Below are 16,290 nucleotides of genomic sequence, written 5' to 3' on the forward strand. Positions count from 1 at the left end.
CCCCTCCCTAATAGGTTCCAGGTCTGATGGCATGTAAAAATCCACATCCCACACATTCAGTTTTGTAAACTTGCCAGGTTTTGAATTTATGCCATAATTTGATTTAAGGGCTACTTAGACCCACAATTCAAGCAAAGAGTTCCGGTGCTTCTGTGGTTGCCAGGAACTTGAACCTTGGCGTGTGGTGATGGGTGGCTGGATGCCCATTGACAAGATGTAGTTTCCAAGAGGCTAGCCTTGATAGAGGCCGCAGGAGATGAAAGGCCAAGTGCTTAGTACTTCTCTCTGAAGATTAATTAATTTTTCTCTTTCTGAGGAAGAGCCGTAGTACCTAAAAATAATTTGAGTAGATGATGAGAAATTGATGGATGGCCAGGAGAGGCAGACACTTTGCCATCTGTCTTGTTTATTTCCATTTGGAAAACCTTTGTCTTCTTCTGAAGGAATCGAAGTTAGAAATAGCTGCTGGGCTGGAGAAAGAGAGATTTTTTCCCCCTTTACTGTTTTTAATAGATTTATCAGAAATTATGAAATGCCTGTGGTTTTAGGAATCATCCTGAAGATTACATTGGATCAATTTGTGTCGGTGAGATTGCACATGGAGAATTTCAGACCTCTTCATCAAACAATAATTGCTCGCCACAGGCTGAAATGTTACCAGGCTTGTGTATCGGCAGCCATTTCCTGTGGCCGGATGTGTGAGCATGTGCTGGGGTGGTGGTGATGATTTCATCTGCATGGCTTAAATTAAAAAGCAACAGGGGAAGAAGTGAAAAGACTGGAGGGGTTCTGTTGCGAACAGTGTGTGTAGGGATGTGTTGTGTTGCTGACGTTTGTTTTGAATGTAGAACACAAACCATTCATTGGCAGAAATTCTGCTTGCCAGGTTGTTGCAAAATGGCTTTCCTCCAGCTCAGTAGGGGGAGGCAGGGAGAAGCAATTAAGTTATACCTTTGCTTGTATCTAATCAGAATTGATGGACAAGTTCTGAAACAGAAACATGCATGACAAAGAGAATCCCTAGCAATATGATAAGAACCTCTTGGGATTCTGGCCACAGGGCTATGCCAAGCAGCTTTTTACGGAGGATTCTGTAGGCAAACAAGCACTGCAGTGCTGTGGGGATTCTCCCACTGAAGTCTCGTCTCTTTTTCTGTGTGTCCTCAGGACATAAATTGTCCATCCAAAGCAGTAAGCCTCCATGTCTCTTTTTCTTATAGATCAACAGGGGAGGGTGGATTTTTAGGTCAACATAAATCTTCTTCAACTTTAGGTTAGTTATGATCATAGGGTATGTTCAGAAGGTGAAGGAGCCAACTTGCTAAAACTAAACAGGAATAAATGAGGTCGGTGCCTGGTTGGGAGACCTTCTTGGAGGTACTACATAAGCCATATTGAGTTCGATGGAAGAAGAAAGGTGGAAAGTGGATGCAACAAATAATACAATAAATTCTATTATAATTATGTTATGCCAGAGGATATGACTGCATAAAAGAAGATCTGCTGAGGTCTGGGACATTCAAATGATGTTTCTCTGCTTAGTTCTCTGAGACGAACTGTTAGTGCTCAGCAGCCTGATCAGATCTGAGTTTGTGGATAGAGCAAGTCAGGGGCTGTGTTGCTAGAGAACTCTATGATCAGTTTTCTCTGTATAAGGCTGAGTATAAGAGCCAAACTCAAAGTTACTTGCCTTCCCCCAAACCTGTTTTCCCATGCAAAAACAAAACAGAGTTATTTCTCCATTTTTGCTGCTTTGTGTGTACAAGGAGCAGCCAAAATGGGGAAATAACAGGACACAGTATCCTATTCCAGGACACTAAAATACTGGGCAACACTTCCAACTACTTTGTCAGATTGCACAGGGAAGCCATTGAAATTCATAAGCATAAGCACAATTTCAACAGGAAAGAAGAGACCTTAAGAATGAATAGAGCATGGTTTCCAGTCCTGAAAAACACCAGGCTAACAAAATACTCTATACCCGACAATAGCCCTGCAGAGAAGATTAGCATATCAAGCACCAATCCATATGCAAAAGAACCTCCTCAGGATACAGTGAAGCCTCCCTCCATTAGCATTCCACACCCTGGGAAACTCTTACAGGATGACTCAGCCCAACCCTACCTTCCTGAGTAGATATAAATTACCTGCCAACTTCCTTTCCACACTGTGACACTGAGAGATCTCTGTCTTTTGGTGCTACACCTCTGAAGATGCCAGTCACAGCTGCTGGCGAAACGTCGGGAACTACAATGCCAAGAACACGGCTATACAGCCTGGAAAATCCACAACAACCAACTCCCTGCTATGTTTGCCAAGGGAAGATGGCTTGGGAGGAAGGCAGGAGCTGTCCAACACAGCAGTGGTGTTCTGAGCCTGTTTGGGCTCTCCCTTTTTGAAGATTCTCTGTTGCTGCTGTGTAGCTGTGGGGAACATGAATTGGGTGTGGTGAACTTGTGAAAAAGGTAATATCTAGTTTGGCTCCAAGACCATGTAGTACAAGTGAAAGAGCTAGCAGGTGAGGGTAAAAGACTGGAATCGCAGGTAATGAAGGTGAATGGGGGGCAAGATCAAAGGCTAACTCAGACATTTCTACTAACCTGAAGCAGAAATATTTATAGTCAGGCCAAATCAGAGTAGGGCAGCCATCACGTGTCTCCTCTGGTTTTCCCCATACATCACGCAGAACCAACCCTAGAATCACACGAACACAAATTCCGTGGATTCTATAGCTTCCATGACCCTAGAACCCTCCTCTCAGCAGTCTGGGCAGTAGGCTGTCTAGCAGTGAAATCATAATGAAGCCAGGGAAGGAAATACTATGACTCTTACGCACACCAGAGATTTTTTCAGATGCTTTTTATGGGTAGAATGAACATGTGGGTGGAAAGTCTGTATTGAGCCTATATGCATACACATGTATGCGGCCCTCTCCGTACAATTGGGAATCTGGGTTACACAGAGAAAGTTGTATGCGTGTGGACCCCAATGATCATATGTAGATTGGAACTATGAATCAAATCAGAGCGAGATAATTGTGCAACAGCCCATAAAGGATCTTGAGGTTCCGGATGTGGAATAACCACCAGGAATGCAATTTTCCAAGCTCATCTATACTGGCGGTCTAAAAGAGCCAGATTGTTTATTGCTACCTTCTTCCATACTTTTTGTATGTTAGTGTAACAATGCCACTCTGATTTTCTTCTCTTGAGATCCTGTTCTCTGATATTGTAGCTCACATGGATCCATATATATGTAAGCACTGGAAAGAGATATCCCATATAAAATGAAATTATCTGACATTCTTATTCATTTGAATTTCTTCCCGAGTAAGTCTGTATTACAAACTTAAAATAATATAACTGTTATATTATAAAATCAAAAAGAGTCCAGTAGCACCTTTAAGACTAACCAACTTTATTGTAGCATAAGCTTTCGAGAATCACAGTTCTCTTCGTCAGAGAACTCTGATTCTCGAAAGCTTATGCTACAATAAAGTTGGTTAGTCTTAAAGGTGCTACTGGACTCTTTGATTTTGCTACTACAGACTAACACGGCTAACTCCTCTGTTATATTATGGTTCTTATTACAGGTTTCCTGTGAACCATAGTTCATATTCTCTGTAGACCCATAAAACTGCAGCTTCTAGTTCCTTATAGGAAAGAGTTTTAGGTGGATAGCCATGTTGGTCTGCAGTAGAACAACAGGATTTGAGTCCAGTGGTGCCTTAGAGACCAACAAGATGTTCAGAGTGTAAGCTTTTGAGAGTCAGCTCTCCCTTCTTCTGTAAATCTTATTGGTCTCACTGGACTCAAATCTTGCTTGTAGGAACTAGTGACAATCCTGTTTAAATTTGTAATGTATATATGATTTGACTCCTGCTGTTCAGAACTCTATTGCAGGATACCTCTGTCTAAGCAGTTAAGATGGTATAATGTAGCATAGCAGATAAGAGTGTGATCTGGTAATTTTCTGGTTCAGATCTCACCTTTGCCATGATAGATGGTCTTAGGCAAACCACTATTGCTTCGTCTCATTTGCTGTCTCTCTCTCTCTCATCTGCAAGATATGTGTTTAGTTTGAAAATTTATATACTGCCTCTCCAGAGACCTGCTTGAGGTGTCTCACAAAATACAATACAATAAAAAGTATTAAATTATCAATAATTAAAAACAAGCCAGAACAACATTAAACAACAGTCCTTCTGTATTATTTGTACTGCCCATCCCCACCCTCCCACTTAAGGTGATAGTTGGAGATCTCCCAGAATAACAATTAATCCCCAGGTCATAGAGATCAGTTCCCCTGGAAAAAATGGCTCCTTTGGAGGGTGGACTGTATGGCATTATATCTCACCAAAGTCCCTTCCCTTCCTTCCCAAACCCTGCCCTATCCAAGCGCCACCTCCAAAATCTCCAAGAATAGTAACCTGGAGCTGGCAACGCCACCTCCAACCAACTTTTTGATGATTGGACTTTGGCCTTCTAATCATGCTCTCTGATTTCCCCACTTCCTGTCTGACTCTGGAAATATATGCTTTCATTTTCTATCCTTTTAAAAAATGCCTTATATCAATATATCATTATATTATTATGACAAGATAGCACCACAGTTGTGAATGTGATTATTACTCTCCTTGGCATGTCAGCCAAACCTGGAAAGTATTTTTTGGGGGGGAAGCAGTGAGGGGAGAACATGCTGCTGGATTCCCCCTGTTGTTAATGTCCTGCTGTTTTCAGAGAGAACCCCACCCCCTCCTCATGGCAAGGGCAGGTTGCTGAGTACAGCTGACTTTCCTGGGGCCTGTGGGTGCTACTACTCTTGTTTGCAGTAACCAAGCAGCTAACCTACCTCCTCTCTGGCTACTCCAGGGCTGCACAAATTTCCAAGCAGTTCCCCCCTCTTCCTTCTCCCCTGCAATTATAAGAAAAATCCAAGCCACAGTCAACCAGGCAGAGCTGCTTCCGGTTGCACAACCTGGAGTTTTATAGAAGGGTTTGCCAAGGTTGATGCCCTTTTTTCTTTTGTGCCTTCTGCCCTGGCTTTGAGAGCAGCCTTTGCTTGGTCAGGCTCCCTTTCCTCCTCTGCTGTCCTTCTGCCTCTCCTCTCTCTTCACTCCTTTGGAGTCTCTAGGAGCCCCTTTGGTTGCTTTGCTGCTAAGAAGGAGAGAACTTCAGCTAGCAGATAACATGACAAACTTGCCGGAAGAAGGAGAATTTATAGGGTCTCCCAGCACCACGTGTTTATCTTCTGAGGAACTTTCTCATCCCTTCTTGGGGAGGGGGGCAATTCTCATTTTCTCCTAAACTCCTATAGATGGTTATTTAAACACACACACAAATAAACAGGCCACTTTCCAGAATTAAACATGCTATCACTTTTTGTTTTCCAAAGGTCGGGGAATAGCTGGCCTCTAGCAGTATAACAATATAGTGTGTGTCCAAAAATAAAACATAAAAATAAAAAGGGGTTGGTGCTGGGACGCCACCAATGATGACAGCACCATCGCTAGAAAATCTTGATTATTTTAGGCATGTCTGGAAGCAAATAAGCTGATTCCACAAGTGCAGATGTACAGTGGGAGGGCAGATGTGCAGAAGACCCTTGCCCAAACCAATTCTAATGCCTGTGGATCGACTGCTAAGAAAACCAGGAATAAGTCGAGCATGCAGGAAAGCCCTGGGAGAGAGGGGAAAAAAGTACCAAAAAGCTATATATGTGCAAGTGCTTTTTAAGGAGTTATAGCCAGTGATAATGATGATGAATGCAGATGGTTATGGAAGTAATGGATCAGCGTTAATCACTGATTAATGTATAGTGTGAAAATTGAAACCAATCTTGAAATGCAAATTACCCTGTTGAAGTTCAGTTCTCCACCTTACCTGTTTGGCCAGTAGTCATGAATGGAATGTTGAAAACCATGAAGTTTCAGGGAAGGGTGCTCTTCTTTATAACTGTGTTTGGTAAAGATGCTCAGGGGCAGCCCTCTAGATATGAATATCTAGGAGCCAGTCTGCGGAGCAGCATCACCCCGTGGAAGCCACTTGTGAGACCCCTTTGTATGTTGGCTGATCCAGATGGTGGCTACAGTGTGTCTGCATGTGATTGTGGTGGCTTGTAAACTCTGCACAGTTGGGAGTCGGGACAGTCTACTTGGCTAGCAGAAGAGCTGTTTAGAGCTGACATCATATAGAGGGATGCTTCAAGTAGCCTTCAGAGCATGATTCTGATGTGTCGATTAGCTCAAATATGGTGAATTAGAAGGGGCACTATACACAAAATACAACAGGGCAATGCCAGGAGCCAAGCAGCTACTGCAGTTCAGATGCTGGAATCCAGTAGTCACCTTAAGCCCTACACAATACAAGCTTTGTGGGTCAAATGCAAGCTCCTCCCTAACTATTGAGAGAGTGCCTGGCCCTGGGTTAGCCAGTGAGCTTCACAGCTAAGGGACTGGGTTTCCTGAACCCTAGCCTGATCCTTTTACCTGTTTACCACAGGTTATGGGGAGGAGTCACACAGAAATTGGCCCTATAGCTGCTTTCCTTCTCAGGCAACTTGGGGTAATTGTATTAGAAAACTGCCATAGGGAAAAGGGTGAAGAACTGTTTTCTCTTGTGCCAGACTTTTGCAGCAGATTACATAATTCTTGATTGCATTCAGTTTAAAGAGAAAGAGAGAGAAGGGGGGCAGGACATCAGGAAAAAACTGTGCATGACTGAGCCACTCATGCAGTTTGGCCCTGTGGTCTTCACTGGCCTTCTCCAACCACCAGTGTTCAACTATGAGGCTTGCCCTGCCACCCTCATCTATAATGTGTTAAGAGATAAACCACCATATTCTGTGCGATAAGAAGCCCTAAGAAAAAATGGGGAGACTCCATTTTGTATTGGACTGTCGGGAAAGGGGTGGGGAGAGGGAGAGAACAGGTTCAGGTACTTGTACATACCGTTCTCCTCTCACAGGCCTAAATGTAGCCTTTTAAATTGTAGAACAAGTGTGAGAGAAAAGAGAGACCTTCTCTCTTCAAAGCAGCCACCCAGGGCCGCTAATTGGCATTTTCAAAAACCACAGAAGAGCCCTATTATGTTTTCTTTCACATCTGGTTGGTTTTGTCCTGTTGATAGTGTTGAATGTGTGGTCTGTGACCTCCTCGGCACTCTCCGTTCAGAGGGCAAGGTGGAGCCTGCCTTTTGGAGAATCTTTCCCTCCTGTGGTAATTGAATATGGGCTCAAGGAACAAAGTCTGCCCCCCCCACCTCGCCACCAGAGGCTCTACTCACACAACACCAGCAGTGATTATGTCTGTACTTAGTAGGGAGACAAACAGAAATATGAGGAAGTTGTGCCTCAGCTCCGTGGAGGAAGTGTTAAAAATATCTGAGTCTGAAATGTCAAGGGGTCCAGCATGGCCAGATCTGCTGCACGGTAGCTTAGTCAGTTCTTTGCTGTTTCCTGTTTTAGTCTTCCTTTTCTCCCCAGTGACCTGCTGTGGCCTCACACTAAGGTGTACTACATCATGTCTTCCAGCCCAAGTGCCTTTCTACACAAATCGGTCATGCTGTTGCTCCCAGTCCTTCTTTCCTGCATAAACTCAACTGGTTTGTATAGCTCTGTGCTTGTGCCTACTCCTGGCAAAAGAATGATTTATCAGACCCATTCTGTTTGTCAGCAGCAGTTACTTTTCAAACAGGTATTTCTTTTTCCCTTTTCCTTTTTTTAAAGGAAAAAAATCCTTGCATTCTCATTGCACTGACCATAAAAATAGCAAGTAAATGGACCAGAAAAACAGTCGGCAGCCAGCAGTAGATGAAAACATGCACTGCTAGATTAACAAAGGGGCCTGGGCTGCTCTGTTGCTGCAGTAACAGTGAGACTCAAAGGGAAACCTGATAAGCAGCCAAAGTGCCTCGCCCAGATAGAATGTATTTTAGTTGAGTTAGGGAGCTTTGACTCTTGAAAGCTCATACTTTGCAAATCTAGTTGGTCTTTAAGGTGCTGTTGGACCTGGATCCTGCTCTTGGAAATCTTCTTGAGATTCTTGCAGACTCTTGCTTGATTTTGTCCCATGATACCTAATATCTGGTATAGCAGTGGTGGATGTGTGAACTACAGACCCGACTCCAGTATGGCTGGGCTCTCCTGCAGTATTCCAGTTTCAGAAAGTTTTTTTTAAAATGGAGGCATAGCTTGACTGAGCATATGTTTTGCATGCAGAGATGCGGTTCTGTCCTCAGCATCTGCAGTTAAGGTTTGAACAGCAAGTGCTGGGAAAGTCTCTTCTCCACTTGATACTCCAAAGGACTGCTGCTAATCTCACTAGACAATATTGAGCGAATGGTCTGATTCAGTATAAAGGAGGTTCAGGTGAATAATCCTGCCACTTTTTAATTGTTGTCAGTGGGGGAAGGATGGTTGCACAGTGGTGGTGCATGTACTTTGTATGTAAGGTTGCCAAGTGGCCTGGAGAAAAATATCCTGCCCGCTTTAATAGAGGTTTCATATGTGGAAATGGATACGTGAAAATTTTCAGGAGGTAAATAAAATGTCATTAAGCTTCTGTTAAAGAGACAGGACATTTTACTACAGGCCGCTCAGTAACTCTGTTCATTTAAAGAAAGTGTCAAATTCGGTCCTAGATTTCATACTGTTGGAAGGATTTTTGGAACACATGTACATGAACTGGACTATACATTCCCAAAATGTATATATGCTGTATTACTGCACCTGTAAGTGATGGCATTTAGAGGCTCCCTCCCAAATAGTAGGCAAACTCTTTATTCCATGTGAAGAGGTCTTAGCTGCGGAGCATTAATCTATGATTTCCCCATAGCATTTGGGCTGTTGCAGTTCAGGAGAGTAAAAAACACCATGGCTAGAATATTTCCTTAAAGCTTTTTATTTTACAGTCTTCATAAGTTTTTGCTCTCAAAATATGCCAGAGATGAGAGAAAAGACTGTTTTTCAGCATGTCATATGTGGAGCCTGGGAAAAACCACAGTTCTATTTGTTGTAAGAAGCAGTTTATGTCTAATTACCATGGTGAACAAACAGTCCCATGTATTATACAGAAGCACCTCCAATCCCTTACAACCAATAACAGCAAGATGTGCTGTTCCTAGGAGAAGAGAGACGAGCTCTAGTATCCCGAGGCCATTTTTCTGACTGAAGCTAGGCAGTTTTGCTGCAGGGTATTGCTTTCATTATTCCCCTCCTCTCTTGTGCCTTCCAAGAATGAAAGCATAGCAGCGAAGCATCCAAGAGAAAACTACCTGCTTGAGTGGCACTTGGCATCTGAAGGAAGTTGCCATTGATGGATAGGAAAAGAGACTGTTCCATCATAACTCAAACAAAACATGTTCAACCGACCCACAGCGATTGCTGAAGGCTTCTTTCTGCAACCCTGGTTTAGCAACAAAGGTTACATGAAAAGTTCTAGAGCACATCCACAAGTGGACGCACCATGCACAGCTCAAGCAGCTGTGATGAATGCGCTTCCTCTTCTGTCGTAAAAGACTCCAGTTTTGCTAGCAAAGGAGATTCTGTTCAGGTCACTGCTGGATTCCGTTTAGAAATAAATTATTGTTTTTGGAATTAAGCCAGACTTTGGGCTATGATGTTTGAAAAATGGATTGACTTCTTGACCGAAGGATGATTGATTTTGATTGTCTCGAATGAGTGTGGGAATCACTGAAGGTATATATGTATATGTATGTATGTGTGTGTGTGTCTCTGTGTGTGTGTGTGTCTGTGTATGTGTGTGTGTATGTGTGTGTATATATGTGTGTGTGTGTGTATCCCATGTTTACTATATATATCCCATGTTTCAAAACTCAAGGCTGCAAGCTACACATTTGAAAACCATAAAATGCAAATAGGACAAAATTAATAAATAACACAGAGGGCCAAAAACTGTTACCAGAACTGCTTTTTATAAGGGGGAAATTAGCTTTGCAGTCTGTAACTAAAATTAGCGCGGATCTAACCTGTGTTTACGGAGGTCCCGATTCCAGACACTCTAGTGACAAAGAGGCAGACTACAAATAGGTTCAATCACGTGTATTTACTAATAGTGTGGCGTAAGCCTGAACTTGCACATACATACAAAAAAGCACACAAGGACTAGGAAATACAGAGTAAGAAATATAGAGACTGTCGCATTAGCAGGTTCCCAACGATGGTAAGGGAAATACTCACTTATCCTGAAGCGGAGCAGAGACACAACAGCGAGGTGGTCCAATGCCAGCAATGGATCCACAGACAGACAGCAAGGGGTTCTGGATAGGAATGGCCTGAGCACCGTGTGGTCTGAGAGACCAGCTTAAATACCCCACAACGTACCCTGGGGCTGGGGCTGTACTTGGTGGTTCTCACAGATTAAAACAAAGGTTCTAATGGGTTACTGAATGGCTTGGATGGGCCACTTTGGTAATCTGATTGTGATAAGTGACACCTCAGGAAGAGGGGACAAAAGAGGGAGGGGGACATCCAAGTGGGCTGAATGGATGTTCCAGCGGACAGGGCTTGTCCTGATGTCATCAGCTCTGGAATGCGGAGGTTTCTTTGAGATGCATTCTCTAAGTGCTTGGGATGGTCGGCACTTAGTTCCTTCTCCGGGGCGGCTCCTAAGATATGCAGAGCGGGGCGAGGTACTCTCGCTGCGGACGTGGTGTGTCCGCTTCGCCAAAATGGCTTCTCAAAGTAGGCTTCTTCCCTGGGTCTTCTGGCTGCCTAAGAACATGGTTGCTGGCTGGGCACGGCAGGGGCTGGTTGGCAGGTTGCCCGGTAGTGAGGGCAAGCTCGGGGACCGGCCCGCGGGAGGCTGCAGGCGGGAACTGACCAGGGAGCGCCTAGCCAGGCTCGCTGGAGGTTTCCCCGGCAGGCGCCCGGCTGTTAGCAGCGGCTTGGGCCCAGATGAGGCAGGCTTCCATGGAGGCAGGGGGAACAGCACATAAAACACAGTCCAAAGCAGGGAACAGGCACGGTCCGTGGCAGATGGCAATGCAGGCACGGGGCACACTTGTAATAGAGTCCAAACACACACTGGGAAGTCCAGATATAGGTCTAGGCAGGGCTGCCCAGGAAGAGAGTCCTTTGTGCAGTTAACCAAACATGGAGTCAGGGAACTACACAGTCTATTGTAGCAGCAAGGTAATCAAACAGTAGACAGGAAACTGACACGTGTACCAGAACGCACACGTGCAGGGCAATCTTTGTGTAGCAGTGAAACAGCAATGCAGGAAACTTTAACCCAGTCCATGGCAGGCCTTAAAGCAGGAGAGGGGGCCTACTTGGCAACAAAACTAGTCCCTCAATAATAACTAAAACAAACACCAGTGATAAAATATATCAGACATCTACCAAACATTACAATTATGTAGTTTTGTATCAGGAAGCAGCCTTTTGAAAAAAGATGCACAGCCTCAGGAAGGCTACTCCACAATGATGGCACAACCATGGAAACACCTGATCTCTTGTAGATGGCAGGTGAACAAGATGAGAGGAAGGCACAAAATGTAGAGCATGGTGGCTAGATCTCAGATAATCTGTGGGTTCATTCCAGCGGATATTGTCCTTCAGATATGTGCGCTACAGGTGAAGGGCTTTGCAGATAATAACCAGCACTTTGTGTTGAACCTGGAATCATATCGATAAGCAATGTCAGTTTCAGAGTGCTGATGTTCTCTTACAGACTCATGCCAGTTAACAAGTAAGTGGATGCATTTTAAAGCAATTCAGATGTCCATGTTGCCTTCAAAAGCAGCCCCACAAAGTGTGTATTGCAGTAATCCAGCTTCAAAGTTATGGACCAGCATGGACAGATCAGTTGAGTTCATAAGGAAGAATGGTTACTTAACCACATATGAATGAAAGAAGGAACTCTTGGCCACACCCCGTATTTCTTAAATAGCAACAGAAGTTCCAGGGATGCCCCAAGGCTTTTAACATGCCCAGGCAAGGATAACCTCATTTTAAAGGATCACTTTCTTTTGAAACATCTCATCAGCGATCACCTCCATCTGGGTTCTCCATCTCCAAATGGATTCATTTCCACCTTGACCTCTTGTGTCCACTGAATGACTGCATTTGGACATTGATTCAGGACAGAGACAGCTGCATCTGAGGGTTCAGTGAAATATATCCCATTCGTGAAGATTCCCTAATGAGAGATGCGAAGGAACAAATATGCACAAAGTGTGTTCTCTCTCTTCCACTGAGTTACCTTTGCTTCTTAATTGAAATGGACTGACAGTTCTCTTTTCTCAAAATAATAACTTTACTGTTCAGGAGATAGAAACCTGAGCAAAAAAGGGATCTTTTCAGTCTATTGTATATATAGAACAATTAATCTCTGAGATAAGAATAATAGGAGGGAAACAGCATTTAACCAGCACTTAACTGGGGTGGGGGGAACAAGACTGTAGCACAAGTCAGGTTACCCTGCAAGATCCAGAAGGTGCGTATGTAAGGGGGGGGTGATTGGCCGAGGAATTTCTGGTAGGTAGGAAGGAGTCCCTGTCAAAGCAGAGGGAGTGTCTTTGGGGAGACTAAATGAATGGGAATAAGGTGTGGTGGGCTGGTATGGGTGGTAGGAGAACTAAGAAGCAGGGAGTAGGTAGAAAGATGGGGGTCTTTTCCACACTGGACTTTTTCGTTGGTTCTGGCCCCATGCTACATCAATTTCTCTCCAGCGTTCTGCATGCATGGCCAAAATACCCTGATTCAGTTTCCAAACTACTTCCCGCACTTTTTTTGCATTCTGCACAGTGAAAGGTTGCGTCCCTGCAAAGTGCCCCCCCCCCAATCAAACCAGGGCTTTTTTGAAGTGCAAAATGCTTTCTTTGGTGTGAGGCCTGGCCTCACCTTTCACCCTCCCCTTTATCCCCCTGCATCCAGATTTGTTGAACATTTTTTTTCAAACAACAGCATTGCAACATTACAATGTTGCAGTGTTGGTGTATTAAAAAAAAACTTGCAAGTTTCCTAAGCCTGTCAGCAGCAATATGACTAAGAGAAATTTTAAGAATGAACTAAAAAGTGTGTTGTGTGCATACATTAACTTTGGCAGTAAGAAGTAAATCTCTTTTTTATCTTTGTAAACAACAGTGTTGCAATGTTGCAACATTGGTGCATTAAAACAAACGAGTGCCTTGCAAGTTTCCTAAGCCAATCAACTGACAAAAAATACCTGTGCTCAGCCAGTCAACTGAGGAAACTGACATATCGTTAGCTGATCAATTGATGAACGTGACAAGTCCTCAGCCAATCAGCTGATGAAACAGAAACCTGGCGGCAGAAATGAGGCATTTTCTAGTGCAGAAAAAAAAACCAGACACGACTTCATAAGAAAGACATGGGGTGATAGTCTGCAGCAGGAAAGAGGAATTGGTGGAAACTGGCAATTTAGTCTGGATCCAACCCTTAACTGGAAAGTACTGAAAATATTTGATAGAGATCATACCCTATTATTTGCATGTGCATGTACACATGTACACATGTACACATGTACACACACACACACACACACACACACACACACACCCTGGTAGATGGGTCCATGATCTTTGCAAGTTTGTTCTCTGAAATTTTGTATTTCACTAATTTATGTCCAGGTGAGATCTATGCCTTTTATTTTTCTACATTAGGAATCTTCTGTTTATGCAAGATGTGGACATGATTTCTGTGTCTCCAAAAATGTTGGAGGGAAGGGGAAACATAGTGTTTGCATGAACTCTCAGATCAGTGGACCAAGTAAGTTTCCACCATACATTTGCTTAGCTCTCTTTGTGATTTCTTGAACAGCTGAAGTTGGCTTCAACTGCAAAAAAAGACATTTACGTCCAGAATTCCGTACATCCAGCTTGACCTTTGCTGCTGCTGACTTGAGTGAGATATCGTTCTACCTGCAGTGCTGTGGTCTCAGAGAGTTGTGACGGTACAAACAGTGTATATTGGAAAGTCATATGATATCTGTCGTACATGTACAGCTGCAGAAGGAAGGTGATGTTTTACTGCAGTACTTAACACTTGGAACTAAGTAGGAGTTGATTAGGCAAGAAATAGACAATGAATTAATTTGAGCAAATTACAAGGGGATTAGTAGTGGATGTAGTTTTATGTCGTAAGTGGGTACATGATAGAGCTGCTTACCCACGAATAGGAATGAAATAGTCTTGCTTCATTGTGTTTATGTAGCCTTTCCTTGTGCTATTGAGTGGGAAATGCACTAATTTGGATTTTTAAAGACCACTCCCTTATTAAATGAAATTCTGATTTAAGGGCGTACTACTTCAATGGGGACAAATCTAATCTGTCACTTTAGGACCTTTTTTGTATACATGCCTGGAGAAGTCACATCTTTTATTCAAGGTGGTACTTGCCAATGAGAAAAGAAAAAGAACAATGGAAATTAAAAAAACCTTAGTGACACCTGAATATAAATAAAATTCCAGGCTGTGTCTCTGCGGCCAGTAAGGAATACATGCGAGCATACAGATAGGATAAGATTTAGGCTTCCTTTTGAATGGGAAACATCCCATTTGAAAATGAGTCTCCTTTCCTCCCAGTGAAACCTCAGTGGTTTGTTTTAAAATCCCATCTTTTCATCTCATCCCAATTCAAGAATATCTGTCCAACTAACAGATCAGTTAAACACTTTCCCCAGAATCTGAACCCTCCCTTTTATTTCTTATCCCACTGTTCCCACCAACTGACACCTAGTGCAAACTTTTTACTGTAGTCACATTATATTTATACTGCCTGTTACCACCTAGGTTATGTTTCTTTGACTGAGCATCCTGGAATCGAATCATTTCTGGGTTGGATCCAGACTAAGTTAACAATTTCTGATGTACCCCCCCTTCCTGCTGCAGCCCTCCCTCATGCCATTCACCAGGGCCCCCTATCCCTCAGCAGCAGCAGCATATTGTGGAGACCAGTGGGAGTGGGGAGGTAGGGGAGTTCTATTCTGATGCTGGAAAATTTAGTCTGGATCCAACCCGCGTGTGGAATTGCTGAAAGAGATTGGGTGTTTTTTTTACAGCAGACTTGAAGGCCACATACAGCAAAACCTGAAGATCTATTAAGCGCATGACAAGCTGCTGTAGCATAGTGGTTAAGTGATTGGGTTGTGAATCAGCACTCTACCAGTTTGAATCCCACCACTGCCATGAGCTTTGCAGGTGGCCTTGGGTAAGCCACTTCTCTTAGTCCTAGCTTCCCAAATGTATTATGAGGATAATGATAATATTGACCTTGTTCACCACTCTGAGTTAAACATTGATCTGTCTAGAAGAGCAGTATATAAGCAAAGTTATTATTAACATACACGTCTCGTGGGCTAGGTTCAACTTAGTGGCTTACAGTTGTGTAGGTTTGCTTTTTACTGTTGAGAAGTTGATTGGGACCAGGCATATTAGACAGTGTGTTAAAATTATAACTTGTGTCTACATCAGGTAATCTAAATAAATTCTGTCTCCACTTTCCCTCTTATGATTTCCAGGATAGGAAAGCGTTGGGTGAATTGCTCTTATGAAAATTTTTTTTTAACTTGCCACTGTGGAAGATTAGCTAAGGATAGAGTTACTAATGATGGATTTGATTAACTTGCCTCCATTGAAAGTTCATTCATTCATGTGATAAGCATGCCTAGCCTAAGACAGCTGCTCTGTTGATAGCATGAAATTTTGCAATGGTTTTCATTGATCAGTTGACAAATTTTAGGAAGGAAATTTGCTTCCTGCTGAAAGCAGAATTGATGCCATGGAAATCTCTCTCTCTCTCTCTCTCTCTCAATTACAAGCACAGGGCCCACAAGGATTGTAGGGTGCATCTCATTTCCCCTTTTTCTCACTATTTCCTCTTGCCTTTCCCTGAAATCCCTAGAGTTCCCAGAACAACCAAGTTTATTGACTGCCAGTGCCTGAAACACCTGCAGGAGGAAATGAGAAAAGGGAATGTGGCACAGACCAGCAACATCATTTCCAGTGAAAACAGGAAGTGGCATTATGAGATGCTCTAGGATTTGCCAAAACTCGATGGAGTTCTCCAAATCCTAGAGTAGTCTGTTACAACACTGAAAGTGACATCAAAACACTAGTGTGACAGAGGCACGCAGTTGCCAGCCTCAGATGTTTTCAGGGTTTGCTAGTCCTGGCCTGGCAACAATAGAAAGTCCTACAGCCTTTCTTCTTTTCCAGCTTCCCACTCTCTTTCCTGCTCACCACTGAACGTACATTTATCTGCCCCCATGTCTTCAGCTTACCTTATTTCCCTCCCCCAACAATCTCT

At 43.3% G+C, this 16,290-nt stretch overlaps 1 protein-coding gene across 1 annotated transcript in view; it reads left to right on the top strand.

The window, feature by feature from the left end:
- Positions 1-16,290, top strand: part of FHIT (fragile histidine triad diadenosine triphosphatase) — a 1,476,895-nt gene that overhangs the window by 490,772 nt on the left and 969,833 nt on the right. The window lies entirely within an intron of this gene.

This window comes from Eublepharis macularius, chromosome 4 (genome assembly GCF_028583425.1).
Source record: "Eublepharis macularius isolate TG4126 chromosome 4, MPM_Emac_v1.0, whole genome shotgun sequence".
Classification (NCBI taxonomy): domain Eukaryota; kingdom Metazoa; phylum Chordata; class Lepidosauria; order Squamata; family Eublepharidae; genus Eublepharis; species Eublepharis macularius.